The sequence below is a fragment of the Convolutriloba macropyga genome, chromosome 3 (genome assembly GCF_964194025.1).
Source record: "Convolutriloba macropyga chromosome 3, txConMacr16.3, whole genome shotgun sequence".
NCBI classification, from domain to species: domain Eukaryota; kingdom Metazoa; phylum Xenacoelomorpha; order Acoela; family Convolutidae; genus Convolutriloba; species Convolutriloba macropyga.
In genome coordinates this window covers 31,178,905-31,198,291 of record NC_134470.1, presented here as the reverse complement: position 1 = coordinate 31,198,291, position 19,387 = coordinate 31,178,905, and the positions used below count along the sequence as shown (strand labels likewise).

Below are 19,387 nucleotides of genomic sequence, written 5' to 3'. Positions count from 1 at the left end.
TATTGTTTCACCATTGCACCAAGAATTGTCTTATTTAAGCTGGAATAAACTATAAAGAGATTTTTGATAGAAAAAAGGTTATTAAAAAACGTGCGCGAAAGACTGGAGATAGTCAATTCCAGTTTTCTTGTAAAGCCACAAAAATTCAGACAAACTCTTGTTTTTAGGGTCAGTTTTTATTAAAGAACCTTTAGGGACCCACAATTAACAACATTCTGACTAGTCCCAATCACTTTTAAACAGATGAGGTTGTAAGTCTAAAAACATGATAACACATGTGAAAGAAGGTTAAATTTTGGTAAAATTGCCGTTATACGGTTTGAATTTCATATACGAAAAACAAATATAGGAACTCCAGCGCCGTGAAAACGACAGCTCAACCAGTAAAAATGTCTCCGTATTTTTGCAATTTTTACAACGGTTTAATATTCTTTAATTAAAGGGATTTGTGTAAAAGGTTACCGTGGAAAAGCTAATATCCTATTATAAATAAACAGTAGGGTGTTGAGTCTTTTTTCCAAGATTTAAATTTAGACCGGCCAAGTCTTGGCCAAGACTTGGATTTAGACTTGCCAATTATTAAATAGGACTTGAATTCAGAAGTGCCAAGTCTTAAATCAGACTTCGATTTAGACTTGGCAAGTCTCAGTCCAGACTTGGATTTAGACTGCCAAGAATAAAAAGTGGCATGATCATAGTTCTGAACCAGTAATGAAATCACACTTGAAATTAGACCTGCCCAGTACTGAAATTGACTTCGCATTAGGTCCGGGAGCACGTTAGGCTGAAAATGTCAATGAACGTTAGCTCATTTGCTCTTTTATTAATTTATAAAGGTGTTTTATCAAAAGAAACATTTGTTGTGGATAAAAAGATTCTAAATTTTATTGAAATTAATTTATCAGAACAATGCAACAAAATATTCAGTTTTTATATTCCATGTACGATGTCTTCGTATATTCCTTGGTGGATCTCAATAGTTTTCATTGACGTTTTGTCTTTTTGCAGCTCTTCAATTTACAAAAGAACTACTCAAAATGCTATTGAAACTTGATGAAAAAGTCCAAAAGTTCCTTGTCTCTCAGGTTTTGAGCTATCTTCGATATAATTAGCTATCGTCGGTATATCTTCCTTGTAAGTAGATTCAAAAAATTACGGTTGTGATAGTTTCAAACAAAAATCAAGAAACTTAGAAGGTTCAAATTAAGGTTTCTAAGAACGAAAGAAGAACTTACCTGACGAACTTCGTCAATAAGTAATCGCCACAAAACTAAGCTCAGTTCTAATTCAGTCTTGGCGCTATCATTGTCTTATTGACCTATCAATCATGTCAGAAGTAAATTCTCCCACCAACAGAAACCTGATTCCAACATCCAGCGACCTCAAACTAATGAACTCGATTGTACCTAGGCCATATATGATTCTCATGAAATGTTGATGAAAAAAGAAAATCACCTCCGTGATTCGGACCTAAAATCAATTCGCATGTCAATCGTGTAAAAAAAACTAGCTAATCTAAATTTTCTCTGTATATTTTCGCATAGATAATTACTATAAATGCGAGCTAATTTTTGTTTTTTTACAGTTCATTTTAATTTAAAATTCAACTTATTGAATTCGTTTGACCCGTGTTATCGACCACGACAATGGTGTCCAGACCAGCTACAGACAGAAAAATTTTGGATCTACAAAATGCAGAACCCGCTACTGCATGGATTATGTTTTTTGTGGCGAAATGTCGCGCAGAGAAGGAAGAGGACAAGATCAACACCAATGATACTAAACAGGACCTACAAGTAACCAATCCCTTTCTTAGTATGTTCAGGCAAGATGCAATTATTAAACTTAGGAGCCCAATTAGTCCTAGGAATTTGATAGAGACTCCGTATAAAGGGTTTGTGATTGGGTTCTGGTTACCCCACTCCTCCATCCACTCCAGCACTCTCTCCCTCTGACGCTGGAACTGAGGTCTTGTCAGCAACGTCATCGACACATTCAATGCGCCAATTTTTTATTTAAAAAAGGGGTGCATCCTATAATTATATATAAAATGTGCGATCTATTCAGTAATCATTTTTGGGCAATTCAATACCCCATAATTAGCACGTTAGTCTGAAAAAGTCAATGAACGTTAGCTCATTTGCTCTTTTATTAATTTATAAAGGTGTTTTATCAAAAGAAACATTTGTTGTGGATGAACAGATTCTTAATTTTATTGAAATTAATTTATCAAAACAATGCAATAAAAAAATCCTTTTTTTCCTTGTACGATGTCTTCGTTAATTCCTTGGTGGATCTCAATAGTTTTCATTGACGTTTTGTCTGTTTTTAAGCTCAATTCTAATTCAGTCTTGGCGCTATCATTATCTTATTGACCTATCAATCATATGTCAGAAGTAAATTCTCCCAACAACAGAAACCAGATTCCAACATCCAGGACCTCAAACTAATGAACTCGATTGTACCTAGGCCATATATGATTCTCATGAAATGTTGATGAAAAAAGAAAATCACCTCCGTGATTCGGACCTAAAATCAATTCGCATGTCAATCGTGTAAAAAAAACTAGCTAATCTAAATTTTCTCCGTATATTTTCGCATAGATAATTACTATAAATGCGAGCTAATTTTTGTTTTTTTACAGTTCATTTTAATTTAAAATTCAACTTATTGAATTTGTTTGGCCCGTGTTATCGACCACGACAATGGTGTCCAGGCCAGCTACAGACAGAAAAATTTTGGATCTACAAAATGCAGAACCCGCTACTGCATGGATTATGTCTTTTCTGGCGAAATGTCGCGCAGAGAAGGAAGAAGACAAGATCGACACCAATGGTACTATACAGGACCTACAAGTAACCAATCCCTTTCTTAGTATGTTCAGGCAAGATGCAATTATTAAACTTAGGAGCCCAATTAGTCCTAGGAATTTGATAGAGACTCCATATAAAGGGTTTGTGATTGGGTTCTGGTTACCCCACTCCTCCATCCACTCCAGCACTCTCTCCCTCTGACTCTGGAACTGAGGTCTTGTCAGCAGCATCATCGACACATTCAATGCGCCAATTTTTTATTTAAAAAAGGGGTGCATCCTATAATTATATATAAAGTGTGCGATCTATTCAGTAATCATTTTTGGGCAATTCAATACACCATAATTAGCACGTTAGTCTGAAAAAGTCAATGAACGTTAGCTCATTTGCTCTTTTATTAATTTATAAAGGTGTTTTATCAAAAGAAACATTTGTTGTGGATAAAAAGATTCTAAATTTTATTGAAATTAATTTATCAGAACAATGCAACAAAATATTCAGTTTTTATATTCCATGTACGATGTCTTCGTATATTCCTTGGTGGATCTCAATAGTTTTCATTGACGTTTTGTCTTTTTGCAGCTCTTCAATTTACAAAAGAACTACTCAAAATGCTATTGAAACTTGATGAAAAAGTCCAAAAGTTCCTTGTCTCTCAGGTTTTGAGCTATCTTCGATATAATTAGCTATCGTCGGTATATCTTCCTTGTAAGTAGATTCAAAAAATTACGGTTGTGATAGTTTCAAACAAAAATCAAGAAACTTAGAAGGTTCAAATTAAGGTTTCTAAGAACGAAAGAAGAACTTACCTGACGAACTTCGTCAATAAGTAATCGCCACAAAACTAAGCTCAGTTCTAATTCAGTCTTGGCGCTATCATTGTCTTATTGACCTGTCAATCATATGTCAGAAGTAAATACTCCCACCAACAGAAACCTGATTCCAACATCCAGCGACCTCAAACTAATGAACTCGATTGTACCTAGGCCATATATGATTCTCATGAAATGTTGATGAAAAAAGAAAATCACCTCCGTGATTCGGACCTAAAATCAATTCGCATGTCAATCGTGTAAAAAAAACTAGCTATTCTAAATTTTCTCTGTATATTTTCGCATAGATAATTACTATAAATGCGAGCTAATTTTTGTTTTTTTTACAGTTCATTTTAATTTAAAATTCAACTTATGGAATTCGTTTGACCCGTGTTATCGACCACGACAATGGTGTCCAGGCCAGCTACAGACAGAAAAATTTTGGATCTACAAAATGCAGAACCCGCTACTGCATGGATTATGTTTTTTGTGGCGAAATGTCGCGCAGAGAAGGAAGAGGACAAGATCAACACCAATGGTACTAAACAGGACCTACAAGTAACCAATCCCTTTCTTAGTATGTTCAGGCAAGATGCAATTATTAAACTTAGGAGCCCAATTAGTCCTAGGAATTTGATAGAGACTCCGTATAAAGGGTTTGTGATTGGGTTCTGGTTACCCCACTCCTCCATCCACTCCAGCACTCTCTCCCTCTGACGCTGGAACTGAGGTCTTGTCAGCAACGTCATCGACACATTCAATGCGCCAATTTTTTATTTAAAAAAGGGGTGCATCCTATAATTATATATAAAATGTGCGATCTATTCAGTAATCATTTTTGGGCAATTCAATACCCCATAATTAGCACGTTAGTCTGAAAAAGTCAATGAACGTTAGCTCATTTGCTCTTTTATTAATTTATAAAGGTGTTTTATCAAAAGAAACATTTGTTGTGGATGAACAGATTCTTAATTTTATTGAAATTAATTTATCAAAACAATGCAATAAAAAAATCCTTTTTTTCCTTGTACGATGTCTTCGTTAATTCCTTGGTGGATCTCAATAGTTTTCATTGACGTTTTGTCTGTTTTTAAGCTCAATTCTATTTCAGTCTTGGCGCTACCATTATCTTATTGACCTATCAATCATATGTCACAAGTAAATTCTCCCAACAACAGAAACCAGATTCCAACATCCAGGACATCAAACTAATGAACTCGATTGTACCTAGGCCATATATGATTCTCATGAAATGTTGATGAAAAAAGAAAATCACCTCCGTGATTCGGACCTAAAATCAGTTCGAATGTCAATCGTGTAAAAAAAACTAGCTAATCTAAATTTTCTCTGTATATTTTCGCATAGATAATTACTATAAATGCGAGCTAATTTTGTTTTTTTTACAGTTCATTTTCATTTAAAATTCAACTTATTGAATTCGTTTGACCCGTGTTATCGACCACGACAATGGTGTCCGGGCCAGCTAGACAGAAAAATTTTGGATCTACAAAATGCAGAACCCGCTACTGCATGGATTATGTCTTTTCTGGCGAAATGTCGCGCAGAGAAGGAAGAAGACAAGATCAACACCAATGGTACTATACAGGACCTACAAGTAACCAATCCCTTTCTTAGTATGTTCAGGCAAGATGCAATTATTAAACTTAGGAGCCCAATTAGTCCTAGGAATTTGATAGAGACTCCGTATAAAGGGTTTGTGATTGGGTTCTGATTACCCCACTCCTCCATCCACTCCAGCACTCTCTCCCTCTGACTCTGGAACTGAGGTCTTGTCAGCAACGTCATCGACACCTACACTGTGCCATTTTTTTTAAAAAAAAAGGTGCATCATACAATTATAAAATGTTTGATCAATTAGGTAACCAATATAGCATTTCAATACCCCATAAGTAGAAACTGAAAGGCTCTCCTAAAACCAGTCTATGCCAACTCAACAAAAGAGACGTTGGCCCAGCTAGCTCCGATGTTCTAATCATAGACATAATGAAGATACCACCTACAGAACTCAATTATTTTAGCATTGAGATGGGTTATAATGAGTTTGTCATTGAGACATCCGCCAAATTCAAAATATGGTAACTGGATTGTTTACCCATCGCATCAAGAATTATCCTATTTCAGCTGGAATAAATTATAAAAAGATTTTTGATAGAAAAAAGGTTATTAAAAAAACGTGCGCGAAAGACTGGAGATAGTCTGTTCCAATTTTCCTGTAAAGCCACAAAAATTCAGACAAACTCCTTTTTAGGTTCAGTTTTTATTCAAGAACCTTTAGGTACCCACAATTAACAACATTCTGACTAGTCCCAATCACTTTTAAACAGATGAGGTTGTAAATCTAAAAAAATGATAACACATGTGAAAGAAGGATAAATTTTGGTAAAATTGCCGTTATACGGTTTGAATTTCAGATACGAAAAACAAATATAGGAACTCCAGCGCCGTGAAAACGACAGCTCAAACAGTAAAAATGTCTCCGTATTTTTGAAAATTTTCACAACGGTTTAATATTCTTCAATTAAAGGGATTTGTGTAAAAGTTTACCGTGGAAAAGCTAATATCTTATTTTAAATAAACAGTAGGGTGTTGAGTCGTTTTTCAAAGAGTTATATATAGACAGGCCAAGTCCTGGCCAAGACTTGGATTTAGACTTGCCAATTCCTAAATAGGACTTGAATTCAGAAGTGCCAAGTCTTAAATCAGACTTCGATTTAGACTTGGCGAGTGTCAGTCCATACTTGGATTTAGACTGCCAAGAATAAAAAGTGGCCTGATCATAGTTCTGAACCAGTAATGAAATCACACAAGAAATTAGACCTGCCCAGTACTGAAATTGACTTCACATTAGGTCCAGGAGCACGTTAGGCTGAAAATGTCAATGAACGTCAGCTCATTTGCACTTTTATTAATTTATAAAGGTGTTTTATCAAAAGAAACATATGTTGTGGATAAAAAGATTCTTAATTTGATTGAAATTAAATTATCAAAACAATGCAACAAATAATCAGTTTTTATATTCCTTGTACGATATCTTGGTATATTCCTTGGTGGATCTCAATAGTTTTCATTGACGTTTTGTCTTTTTTGCAGCTCTTCAATTTACCAAAGAAGTACTAAAAATGCTACTGAAAATTTACGAAAAAGTCCAAAAGTTTTTGTCTCTCAGATTTTGAGTTGTCTTTGATATAATTAACTATCATCGGTATATCTTCCTTGTAAGTAGATTCAAAAAATTACGGTTGTGATAGTTTCAAACAAAAATCAAGAAACTTAGAAGGTTCAAATTAAGGTTTCTAAGAACGAAAGAAGAACTTACCTGACGAACTTTGTCAATAAGTAGTGGCAACAAGACAAAGCTCAATTCGAATTCAGTCTTGGCGCTATCATTGTCTTATTGACCTGTCAATCATATGTCAGAAGTAAATACTCCCACCAACAGAAACCTGATTCCAACATCCAGCGACCTCAAACTAATGAACTCGATTGTACCTAAGCCATATATGATTCTCATGAAATGTTGATGAAAAAAGAAAATCACCTCCGTGAATCGGAACTAAAATCAATTCGCATGTCAATCATGTAAAATGAATTTAGCTAATCTCAATTTTTTCTGTATATTTTCGCATAGATAATTACTATAATTACGAGTTATTTTTTTTCAGTTCATTTTAATTTAAAACTCAAATTATTGAATTCGTTTGACCCGTGTTATCGACCAAGAGAATGGTGTCCAGGCCAGCTACAGACAGAAAAATTTAGGATCTACAATATGCAGAACCCGCTACTGCATTGATTATGTCTTTTGTGACGAAATGTCGCGCAGAGAAGGAAGAGGACAAGATCAACACCAATGATACTAAACAGGACCTACAAGTAACCAATCCCTTTCTTAGTATGTTCAGGCAAGATGCAATTATTAAACTTAGGAGCCCAATTAGTCCTAGGAATTTGATAGAGATTCCGTATAAAGACAACACATTGGCGATTCAAATTTTTATTTCTCCTCAAGAGAGTAGTAACGGCAGAAAGGGCTAAACTTCTCTCCATCATAAAAGGTGTAGGGGAGTCAGACTACAATTTTATAGCGCGTCATAGAGAGGAAGCACGCTATTGTGACTTCCAATAACTCAAAACAGCGGCCAACCCTGAACAGGAGTTAGTAATGTCGCGCAGAGACATGTCGCGAAATGTCGCGCAGAGAAGGAAGAGGACAAGATCAACACCAATGGTGCTATACAGGACCTACAGGTAACCAGTCCCTTTCTTAGGATGTTCGGGCAAGATGCATTTATTAAACTTAGGAGCCCAATTAGTCCTAGGAATTTGATAGAGATTCCGTATAAAGACAACACATTGGCGATTCAAATTTTTATTTCTCCTCAAGAGAGTAGTAACGGCAGAAAGGGCTAAACTTCTCTCCATCATAAAAGGTGTAGGGGAGTCAGACTACAATTTTATAGCGCGTCATAGAGAGGAAGCACGCTATTGTGACTTCCAATAACTCAAAACAGCGGCCAACCCTGAACAGGAGTTAGTAATGTCGCGCAGAGACATGTCGCGAAATGTCGCGCAGAGAAGGAGCAGGACAAGATCAACACCACTGGTGCTATACAGGACCTACAAGTAACCAATACCTTTCTTACGATGTTCGGCTAAGATGCATTTATTAAAATTAGGAGCCCAATTAGTCCTAGGAATTTGATAGAGACTCCGTATAAAGACAACATATTGGCGATTCAAAATTATATTTCTCCTCAAGAGAGTAGTAACGGCAGAAAAGGTTAAATTTCTCTCCATCATAAAATGTGTAGGGGAGTCCGATCACAATTTTATAGGGCGTCTTAGAGAGGAAGCACGTTATTGTGACTTCGAAAAACTCAAAACAGCGGCCAACCCTGAACAGGAGTTAGTAATGTCGCGCAGAGACATGTCGCGAAATGTCGCGCAGAGAAGGAACAGGACAGGATCAACAACAATGGTACTATACAGGACCTACAAGTAACCAATCCCTTTCTTATTATGTTCGTGCAAGATGCATTTATTAAACTTAGGAGCCCAATTAGTCCTAGGAATTTGATAGAGACTCCATATAAAGAAAACACATTGGCGACTCAAAATTAATTTTTTCCTCAAGAGAGTAGTAACGGCAGAAAGGGCTAAACTTCTCTCCATCATAAAAGGTGTAGGGGAGTCAGGCCACAATTTTATAGCGCGTCTTAGAGAGGAAGCACGTTATTGTGACTTTGAAAAACCCAAAACAGCGGCCAACCCTCAACAGGAGTTAGTAATGTCGCGCAGAGACATGTCGCGAAATGTCGCGCAGAGAAGGAACAGGACAAGATCAACAACAATGGTACTATACAGGACCTACAAGTAACCAATCTTTTTCTTATTATGTTCGTGCAAGATGCATTTATTAAACTTAGGAGCCAAATTAGTCCTAGGAATTTGATAGAGACTCCGTATAAAGAAAACACATTGGCGATTCAAAATTATATTTCTCCTCAAGAGAGTAGTAACGGCAGAAAGGGCTAAACTTCTCTCCATCATAAAAGGTGTAGGGGAGTCAGGCCACAATTTTATAGCGCGTCATAGAGAGGAAGCCCGCTATTGCGAATTCGAAAAACTCAAAACAGCGGCCAACCCTGAACAGGAGTTAGTAATGTCGCGCAGAAACATGTCGCGAAATGTCGCGCAGAGAAGGAACAGGACAACATCAACACCAATGGTACTATACAGGACCTACAGGTAACCAATCCCTTTCTTAGTATGTTTGTGCACGATGCATTTATTAAACTTAGGATACCAATTAGTCCTAGGAATTTGATAGAGACTCTGTATAAAGACAACACATTGGCGATTCAAAATTATATTTCTCCTCAAGAGAGTAGTAACGGCAGAAAGGGCTAAACTTCTCTCCATCATAAAAGGTGTAGGGAGTCAGGCTACAATTTTATGGCGCGTCATAGAGAGGAAGCACGCTATTGTGACTTCGAATAACTCAAAACAGCGGCCAACCCTGAACAGGAGTTAGTAATGTCGCGCAGAGACATGTCGCGAAATGTCGCGCAGAGAAGGAAGAGGACAAGATCAACACCAATGGTGCTATACAGGACCTACAGGTAACCAATCCCTTTCTTAGGATGTTCGGCAAGATGCACTTATTAAACTTAGGAGCCCAATTAGTCCTAGGAATTTAATAGAGACTCTGTATAAAGACAACACATTGGCAATTCAAAATTATATTTCTCCTCAAGAGAGTAGTAACGGCAGAAAGGGCTAAACTTCTCTCCATCATAAAAGGTGTAGGGAGTCAGACTACAATTTTATAGCGCGTCATAGAGAGGAAGCACGCTATTGTGACTTCGAATAACTCAAAACAGCGGCCAACCCTGAACAGGAGTTAGTAATGTCGCGCAGAGAAGGAAGAGGACAAGATCAACACCAATGGTGCTAAACAGGACCTACAGGTAACCAATCCCTTTCTTAGTATATTTGTGCAAGATGCATTTATTAAACTTAGGAGACCAATTAGTCCTAGGAATTTGATAGAGACTCTGTATAAAGACAACACATTGGCAATTCAAAATTATATTTCTCCTCAAGAGAGTAGTAACGGCACAAAGGGCTAAACTTCTCTCCATCATAAAAGGTGTAGGGAGTCAGACTACAATTTTATAGCGCGTCATAGAGAGGAAGCACGCTATTGTGACTTCGAATAACTCAAAACAGGGGCCAACCCTGAACAGGAGTTTGTAACGTCGCGCAGAGACATGTCGCGAAATGTCGCGCAGAGAAGGAACTGGACAAGATCAACACCAATGGTGCTATACAGGACCTACAGGTAACCAATCCCTTTCTTAGGATGTTCGGGCAAAATGCATTTATTAAACTTAGGAGCCCAATTAGTCCTAGGAATTTGATAGAGACTCCGTATAAAGACAACACATTGGCGATTCAAATTTATATTTCTCCTCAAGAGAGTAGTAACGGCAGAAAGGGCTAAACTTCTCTCCATCTTAAAAGGTGTAGGGGAGTCAGACTACAATTTTATAGCGCGTCATAGAGAGGAAGCACGCTATTGTGACTTCGAATAACTCAAAACAGGGGCCAACCCTGAACAGGAGTTTGTAACGTCGCGCAGAGACATGTCGCGAAATGTCGCGCAGAGAAGGAACTGGACAAGATCAACACCAATGGTGCTATACAGGACCTACAGGTAATCAATCTCTTTCTTAGGATGTTCGGGCAAAATGCATTTATTAAACCTAGGAGCCCAATTAGTCCTAGGAATATGATAGAGACTCCGTATAAAGACAACACATTGGCGATTCAAAATTCAATTTCTCCTCAAGAGAGTAGTAACGGCAGAAAGGGCTAAACTTCTCTCCATCATAAAAGGTGTAGGGAGTCAGACTACAATTTTATAGCGCGTCATAGAGAGGAAGCACGCTATTGTGACTTCGAATAACTCAAAACAGCGGCCAACCCTGAACAGGAGTTAGTAATGTCGCGCAGAGAAGGAAGAGGACAAGATCAACACCAATGGTGCTAAACAGGACCTACAGGTAACCAATCCCTTTCTTAGTATATTTGTGCAAGATGCATTTATTAAACTTAGGAGACCAATTAGTCCTAGGAATTTGATAGAGACTCTGTATAAAGACAACACATTGGCGATTCAAAATTATATTTCTCCTCAAGAGAGTAGTAACGGCAGAAAGGGCTAAACTTCTCTCCATCATAAAAGGTGTAGGGAGTCAGACTACAATTTTATAGCGCGTCATAGAGAGGAAGCACGCCATTGTGACTTCGAATAACTCAAAACAGCGGCCAACCCTGAACAGGAGTTAGTAATGTCGCGCAGATACATGTCGCGAAATGTCGCGCCGAGAAGGAAGAGGACAAGATCAACACCAATGGTGCTAAACAGGACCTACAGGTAACCAATCCCTTTCTTAGGATGTTCGGGCAAAATGCAATTATTAAACTTAGGAGCCCAATTAGTCCTAGGAATTTGATAGAGACTCCGTATAAAGACAACACATTGGCGATTCAAATTTATATTTCTCCTCAAGAGAGTAGTAACGGCAGAAAGGGCTAAACTTCTCTCCATCTTAAAAGGAGTAGGGGAGTCAGACTACAATTTTATAGCGCGTCATAGAGAGGAAGCACGCTATTGTGACTTCGAATAACTCAAAAAAAAGGCGCCAACCCTGAACAGGGGTTTGTAACGTCGCGCAAAGACATGTCGCGAAATGTCACGCAGAGAAGGAACTGGACAAGATCAACACCAATGGTGCTATACAGGACCTACAGGTAATCCCTTTCTTAGGATGTTCGGGCAAGATGCATTTATTAAACTTAGGAGCCCAATTAGTCCTAGGAATTTGATAGAGACTCCGTATAAAGACAACACATTGGCGATTCAAAATTATATTTCTCCTCAAGAGAGTAGCAACGGCAGAAATGGGTAAATTTCTCTCCATCATAAAAGGTGTAGGGGAGTCCGATCACAATTTTATAGGGCGTCTTAGAGAGGAAGCACGTTATTGTGACTTCGAAAAACCCAAAACAGCGGCCAAACCTCAACAGGAGTTAGTAATGTCGCGCAGAGACATGTCGCGAAATGTCGCGCAGAGAAGGAACAGGACAAGATCAACAACAATGTTACTATACAGGACCTACAAGTAACCAATCCCTTTCTCATTATCTTCGTGCAAGATGCATTTATTAAACTTAGGAGCCCAATTAGTCCTAGGAATTTGATAGAGACTCCGTATAAAGACAACACATTGGCGATTCAAAATTATATTTCTCCTCAAGAGAGTAGTAACGGCAGAAAGGACTAAACTTCTTTCCATCATAAAAGGTGTAAGGGAGTCAGGCCACAATTTTATAGCGCGTCATAGAGAGGAAGCCCGCTATTGTGACTTCGAAAAACTCAAAACAGCGGCCAACCCTGAACAGGAGTTAGTGATGTCGCACAGAGACATGTCGCGAAATGTCGCGCAGAGAAGGAACAGGACAAGATCAACACCAATGGTACTATACAGGACCTACAGGTAACCAATCCCTTTCTCAGTATGTTCGTGCAAGATGCCTTTATTAAACTTAGGACACCAATTAGTCCTAGGAATTTGATAGAGACTACGTATAAAGACAACACATTGGCGATTCAAAATTATATTTCTCCTCAAGAGAGTAGTAACGGCAGAAAGTACTAAACTTCTTTCCATCATAAAAGGTGTAGGGGAGTCAGGCCACAATTTTATAGCGCGTCATAGAGAGGAAGCCCGCTATTGTGACTTCGAAAAACTCAAAACAGCGGCCAACCCTGAACAGGAGTTAGTAATGTCGCGCAGAGACATGTCGCGAAATGTCGCGCAGAGAAGGAACAGGACAAGATCAACACCAATGGTACTATACAGGACCTACAGGTAACCAATCCCTTTCTCAGTATGTTCGTGCAAGATGCCTTTATTAAACTTAGGACACCAATTAGTCCTAGGAATTTGATAGAGACTACGTATAAAGACAACACATTGGCGATTCAAAATTATATTTCTCCTCAAGAGAGTAGTAACGGCAGAAAGGGCTAAACTTCTCTCCATCATAAAAGGTGTAGGGGAGTCAGGCCACAATTTTATAGCGCGTCATAGAGAGGAAGTTCGCTTTTGTGACTTCGAAAAACTGAAAACAGCGGCCAACCCTGAACAGGAGTTAGTAATGTCGCGCAGAGACATGTCGCAAAATGTCGCGCAGAGAAGGAAGAGGACAAGATCAACACCAATGGTGCTATACAGGACCTACAAGTAACCAATCCCTTTCTTAGGGTGTTCGGGCAAGACGCATTTATTAAACTTAGGAGCCCAATTAGTCCTAGGAATTTCATAGAGACTCCGTATAAAGACAACACATTGGCGATTCAAAATTATATTTCTCAAGAGAGTAGTAACGGCAGAAAGGGCTAAACTTCTCTCCATCATAAAAGGTGTAGGGGAGTCAGACCACAATTTTATAGCGCGTCATAGAGAGGAAGCCCGCTATTGTGACTTCGAAAAACCCAAAACAGCGGCCAAACCTCAACAGGAGTTAGTAATGTCGCGCAGAGACATGTCGCGAAATGTCGCGCAGAGAAGGAAGAGGACAAGATCAACACCAATGGTGCTCTACAGGACCTACAAGTAACCAATCCTTTTCTTAGGGTGTTCGGGCAAGACGCATTTATTAAACTTAGGAGCCCAATTAGTCCTAGGAATTTCATAGAGACTCCATATAAAGACAACACATTGGCAATTCAAAATTATATTTCTCCTCAAGAGAGTAGTAACGGCAGAAAGGGCTAAATTTCTCTCCATCATAAAAGGTGTAGGGGAGTCCGATCACAATTTTATAGGGCGTCTTAGAGAGGAAACACGTTATTGTGACTTCGAAAAACCCAAAACAGCGGCCAAACCTCAACAAGAGTTAGTAATGTCGCGCAGAGACATGTCGCGAAATGTCACGCAGAGAAGGAACAGGACAAGATCAACAACAATGTTACTATACAGGACCTACAAGTAACCAATCCCTTTCTCATTATCTTCGTGCAAGATGCATTTATTAAACTTAGGAGCCCAATTAGTCCTAGGAATCTGATAGAGACTCCCTATAAAGACAACACATTGGCGATTCAAAATTATATTTCTCCTCAAGAGAGTAGTAACGGCAGAAAGGACTAAACTTTTTTCCATCATAAAAGGTGTAGGGGAGTCAGGCCACAATTTTATAGCGCGTCATAGAGAGGAAGCCCGCTATTGTGACTTCGAAAAACTCGAAACAGCGGCCAACCCTAAACAGGAGTTAGTAATGTCGCGCAGAGACATGTCGCGAAATGTCGCGCAGAGAAGGAACAGGACAAGATCAACACCAATGGTAATATACAGGACCTACAGGTAACCAATCCCTTTCTCAGTATGTTCGTGCAAGATGCCTTTATTAAACTTAGGAGACCAATTAGTCCTAGGAATTTGATAGAGACTACGTATAAAGACAACACATTGGCGATTCAAAATTATATTTCTCCTCAAGAGAGTAGTAACGGCAGAAAGGGCTAAACTTCTCTCCATCATAAAAGGTGTAGGGGAGTCAGGCCACAATTTTATAGCGCGTCATAGAGAGGAAGCCCGCTTTTGTGACTTCGAAAAACTGAAAACAGCGGCCAACCCTGAACAGGAGTTAGTAATGTCGCGCAGAGACATGTCGCGAAATGTCGCGCAGAGAAGGAAGAGAACAAGATAAACACCAATGGCGCTATACCGGACCTACAAGTAACCAATACCTTTCTTACGATGTTCGGGTAAGATGCATTTATTAAACTTAGGAGCCCAATTAGTCCTAGGAATTTGATAGAGACTCCGTATAAAGACAACACATTGGCGATTCAAAATTATTTTTCTCAAGAGAGTAGTAACGGCAGAAAGGGCTAAAATTTTCTCCATCATAAAAGGTGTAGGGGAGTCAGGCCACAATTTTATAGCGCGTCATAGAGAGGAAGCCCGCTTTTGTGACTTCGAAAAACTGAAAACAGCGGCCAACCCTGAACAGGAGTTAGTAATGTCGCGCAGAGACATGTCGCGAAATGTCGCGCAGAGAAGGAAGAGGACAAGATCAACACCAATGGTGCTATACAGGACCTACAAGTAACCAATCCCTTTCTTAGGGTGTTCGGGCAAGACGCATTTATTAAACTTAGGAGCCCAATTAGTCCTAGGAATTTCATAGAGACTCCGTATAAAGACAACACATTGGCGATTCAAAATTATATTTCTCAAGAGAGTAGTAACGGCAGAAAGGGCTAAACTTCTCTCCATCATAAAAGGTGTAGGAAAGTCAGACCACAATTTTATAGCGCGTCATAGAGAGGAAGCCCGCTATTGTGACTTCGAAAAACTCAAAACAGCGGCCAACCCTGAACAGGAGTTAGTAATGTCGCGCAGAGACATGTCGCGAAATGTCGCGCAGAGAAGGAAGAGGACAAGATAAACACCAATGGCGCTATACCGGACCTACAAGTAACCAATACCTTTCTTACGATGTTCGGGTAAGATGCATTTATTAAACTTAGGAGCCCAATTAGTCCTAGGAATTTGATAGAGACTCCGTATAAAGACAACACATTGGCGATTCAAAATTATATTTCTCCTCAAGAGAGTAGTAACGGCAGAAAGGGCTAAAATTCTCTCCATCATAAAAGGTGTAAAGGAGTCAGACCACAATTTTATAGCGCGTCTTAGAGAGGAAGCACGCTATTGTGACTTCGAAAAACTCAAAACAGCGGCCAACCCTGAACAAGAGTTAGTAATGTCGCGCAGAGACATGTCGCGAAATGTCGCGCAGAGAAGGAAGAGAACAAGATAAACACCAATGGTGCTATACCGGACCTACAGGTAACCAAAACCTTTCTTACGATGTTCGTGCAAGATGCATTTATAAAACTTAGGAGCCCAATTGGTCCTAGGAATTTGAAAGATACTCCGTATAAAGACAACACATTGGCGATTCAAAATTATATTTCTCCTCAAGAGAGTAGTAACGGCAGAAAGGGCTAAAATTTTCTCCATCATAAAAGGTGTAGGGGAGTCGGACCACAATTTTATTGCGCGTCATAGAGAGGAAGCACACTATTGTGACTTCGAATAACTCAAAACAGCGGCCAACCCTGAATAGGAGTTAGTAATGTCGCGCAGAGACATGTCGCAAAATGTCGCGCAGAGAAGGAACAGGACAAGATCAACACCAATGGTACTATACAGGACCTACAGGTAACCAATCTATTTCTTAGTATGTTCGGGCAAGATGCATTTATTAAATTTAGGAGCCCAATTAGTCCTAGGAAAGTGATAGAGATTCCGTATAAAGACAACACATTGGCGATTCAAAACCATATTTCTCCTCAAGAGAGTAGTAACGGCAGAAAGGGCTAAAATTCTCTCCATCATAAAAGGTGTAGGGGAGTCAGACCACAATTTTATAGCGCGTCTTAGAGAGGAAGCACGCTATTGTGACTTCGAAAAACTCAAAACAGCGGCCAACCCTGAACAGGAGTTAGTAATGTCGCGCAGAGACATGTCGCGAAATGTCGCGCAGAGAAGGAAGAGGACAAGATAAACACCAATGGTGCTATACCGGACCTTCCGGTAACCAATACCTTTCTTACGATGTTCGGGCAAGATGCATTTATTAAACTTAGGAGCAATTAGTCCTAGGAATTTGATAGATACTCCGTATAAAGACAACACATTGGCGATTCAAAATTACATTTCTCCTCAAGAGAGTAGTAACGGCAGAAAGGGCTAAAATTCTCTCCACCATAAAAGGTGTAGGGGAGTCAGACCACAATTTTATAGCGCGTCATAGAGAGAAAGCACGCTATTGTGACTTCGAATAACTCAAAACAGCGGCCAACCCTGAACAGGAGTTAGTAATGTCGCGCAGAGACATGTCGCGAAATGTCGCGCAGAGAAGGAACAGGAGAAGATCAACACCAATGGTACTATACAGGACCTACAGGTAACCGATCCCTTTCTTAGTTTGTTCGGGCAAGATGCATCTATTAAACTTAGGAGCCCAATTAGTCCTAGGAGTTTGCTAGAGACTCCGTATAAAGACAACAAATTGGCGATTCAAAATTATATTTCTCCTCAAGAGAGTAGTAACGGCAGAAAGGGCTAAAATTCTCTCCATCATAAAAGGTGTAGTGGAGTCAGACCACAATTTTATAGCGCGTCTTAGAGAGGAAGCACGCTATTGTGACTTCGAAAAACTCAAAACAGCGGCCAACCCTGAACTGGAGTTAATAAAAATAAAGTTTATCTCAAGTTTGAGGGACACTGAAGCAAAACTTAGACTACTAGAAGGTAATAAAGCAAAACCAGCAATGTCGGTTCTTGAAATGAATGAGAGCTTACAGTTCAGAAGTTAAGCAATGGCTTTTGCAAGTTCTTCATCAGGTAATATTCTTTTACCGTGAAAGAAGAAGTTGTGTTCAACTTCGAAAAGACCTTTCAAAAACCAAATGAAAAAAATTACGGCTAAAAAAGCAGCAACATGTGCACTAGGTGTGGAGTTAAGCCACTCCTTGCAAAACTGACATCTCAGATGCCTACTATAAAAACGATCTTGACGAAGAGGCAAAAGATATATGCACAATCAAACCATCTCAGGACTGTTCAAGATGTGCCGACTACCTCAGGAATTGAAGAACTCGTCTTCAATCTTGCAGAAATGCATCGAATCAACACTCAAAGGAATCAATGGTGTCGAAATAATTTTTAAAAAAATGTGCTTTTCTATGGATCTACCAAGGAGCAGTTCGACAAGAGAATCCTTGCAGTCGAGAGTCAACTACGTGAGAAAAATTTAATATTGGTGACAAAAAATCTAACTCAAAACCAGTCGAAAGAGTTAATTTTTTTGGATACTCCTCTTCAAAGGAGGGAACAGCACTGGATCATAAACATGTTGAAACAAAAGCAAAAGCACCAACAAACAACAAACAACTCGAATAGTTTGTTGAGGTACTATTGTTTACGGAAGAATAATACCTAATTTTTCAACAAAAATTCTATCCTTGCATAACATAAGAAATAGCGTTTTCTCATGGGGCAAAATGCAACAAAAAGCCTTTGAAGAAAAAAAATGAATTATGTGCTAACCCAATAGTACAGCCAAAAAGAAGCAACAGTTACTACTGACGCCTCTAAAAAACCATTGGCGGGGTTCTTTCGAAAGAAGGACATCCAGTCATATATGTATCAAGAAAATTGACTCCAGCAGAGCAAAACTACTCAAACGTAGAGCGAGAAGCACTGGCAATTGTGTTTGTGGTCACAAGACTTAAGCAGTTCCTTCTTGGAAGACGATTTACTCTACAGACTGACCACAAAACACTCAAATATCTCTTTGCAACAGACGAGGATAACCCGAAGACAGCATCAGCTAGAATCACAAAAAGGGCAATTGCTCTAATGGGCTTCGACTATGAGTTAAAGTACACACCAGGTGTGCCTCGCAATCAATAACATCTCCTTCGCTCAGAGTGATTTGATGATCCAAGCAGAAATCAAAACCGAACTTGGAACAGACAGATTTTTCCAGAACATAAAGAAATGAATCAAAAGCGGCAGTTGGAAATAAGGTTCAGAAGCTGAAAAAGGATTCGAACGACAAAATGTTGCACTGACGATACACAGTGGAATCATCTTCCGAGGTGTTGTTCCTTTCATTCCACCCAAACTACGCATGAGAGATATCCTGGGAAGAATGCAACTGAGGCATCAGTTAGAATGATAGCGTGGTGGCCTGGCATTACCCAAGTAGTTCAAAACTTTGTTAGTAAAAGTATGAATTGTCAATTGAACAGGCCTAGCCTGGGAAAAACAGTCTCTACGTGGCCAGAAGCCGACGTTTGGGAACAGCTTCACATAGGCTGGGGTTATGTTAAGGACCAAGGCAGTATCTTAGTAATTGTTGACGCGGGTTCTGGTTGGATAGAAGCTTTCCCATTGGGAAATAGAACATCAGAAACAGATTAAATATATCTTAGTCAAATCTTTGCAAGATTCCGAATACCAGAAACTTTAATATCTGATAAGGGTCCTGAATTTGTTAGTGGTGACCTTAAAGAGTGGTGTGAATCACTGGGAATGTGAATCACTGGGAAAGGTATTGGTTACCTTCCGGTAACCAATACCT

The 19,387-nt window shown here is 39.2% G+C and overlaps 1 protein-coding gene across 1 annotated transcript in view; it reads right to left on the bottom strand.

Moving 5' to 3' along the window:
* Nucleotides 1-19,387, bottom strand: part of LOC142336996 (uncharacterized) — a 46,242-nt gene that overhangs the window by 963 nt on the left and 25,892 nt on the right. The window lies entirely within an intron of this gene.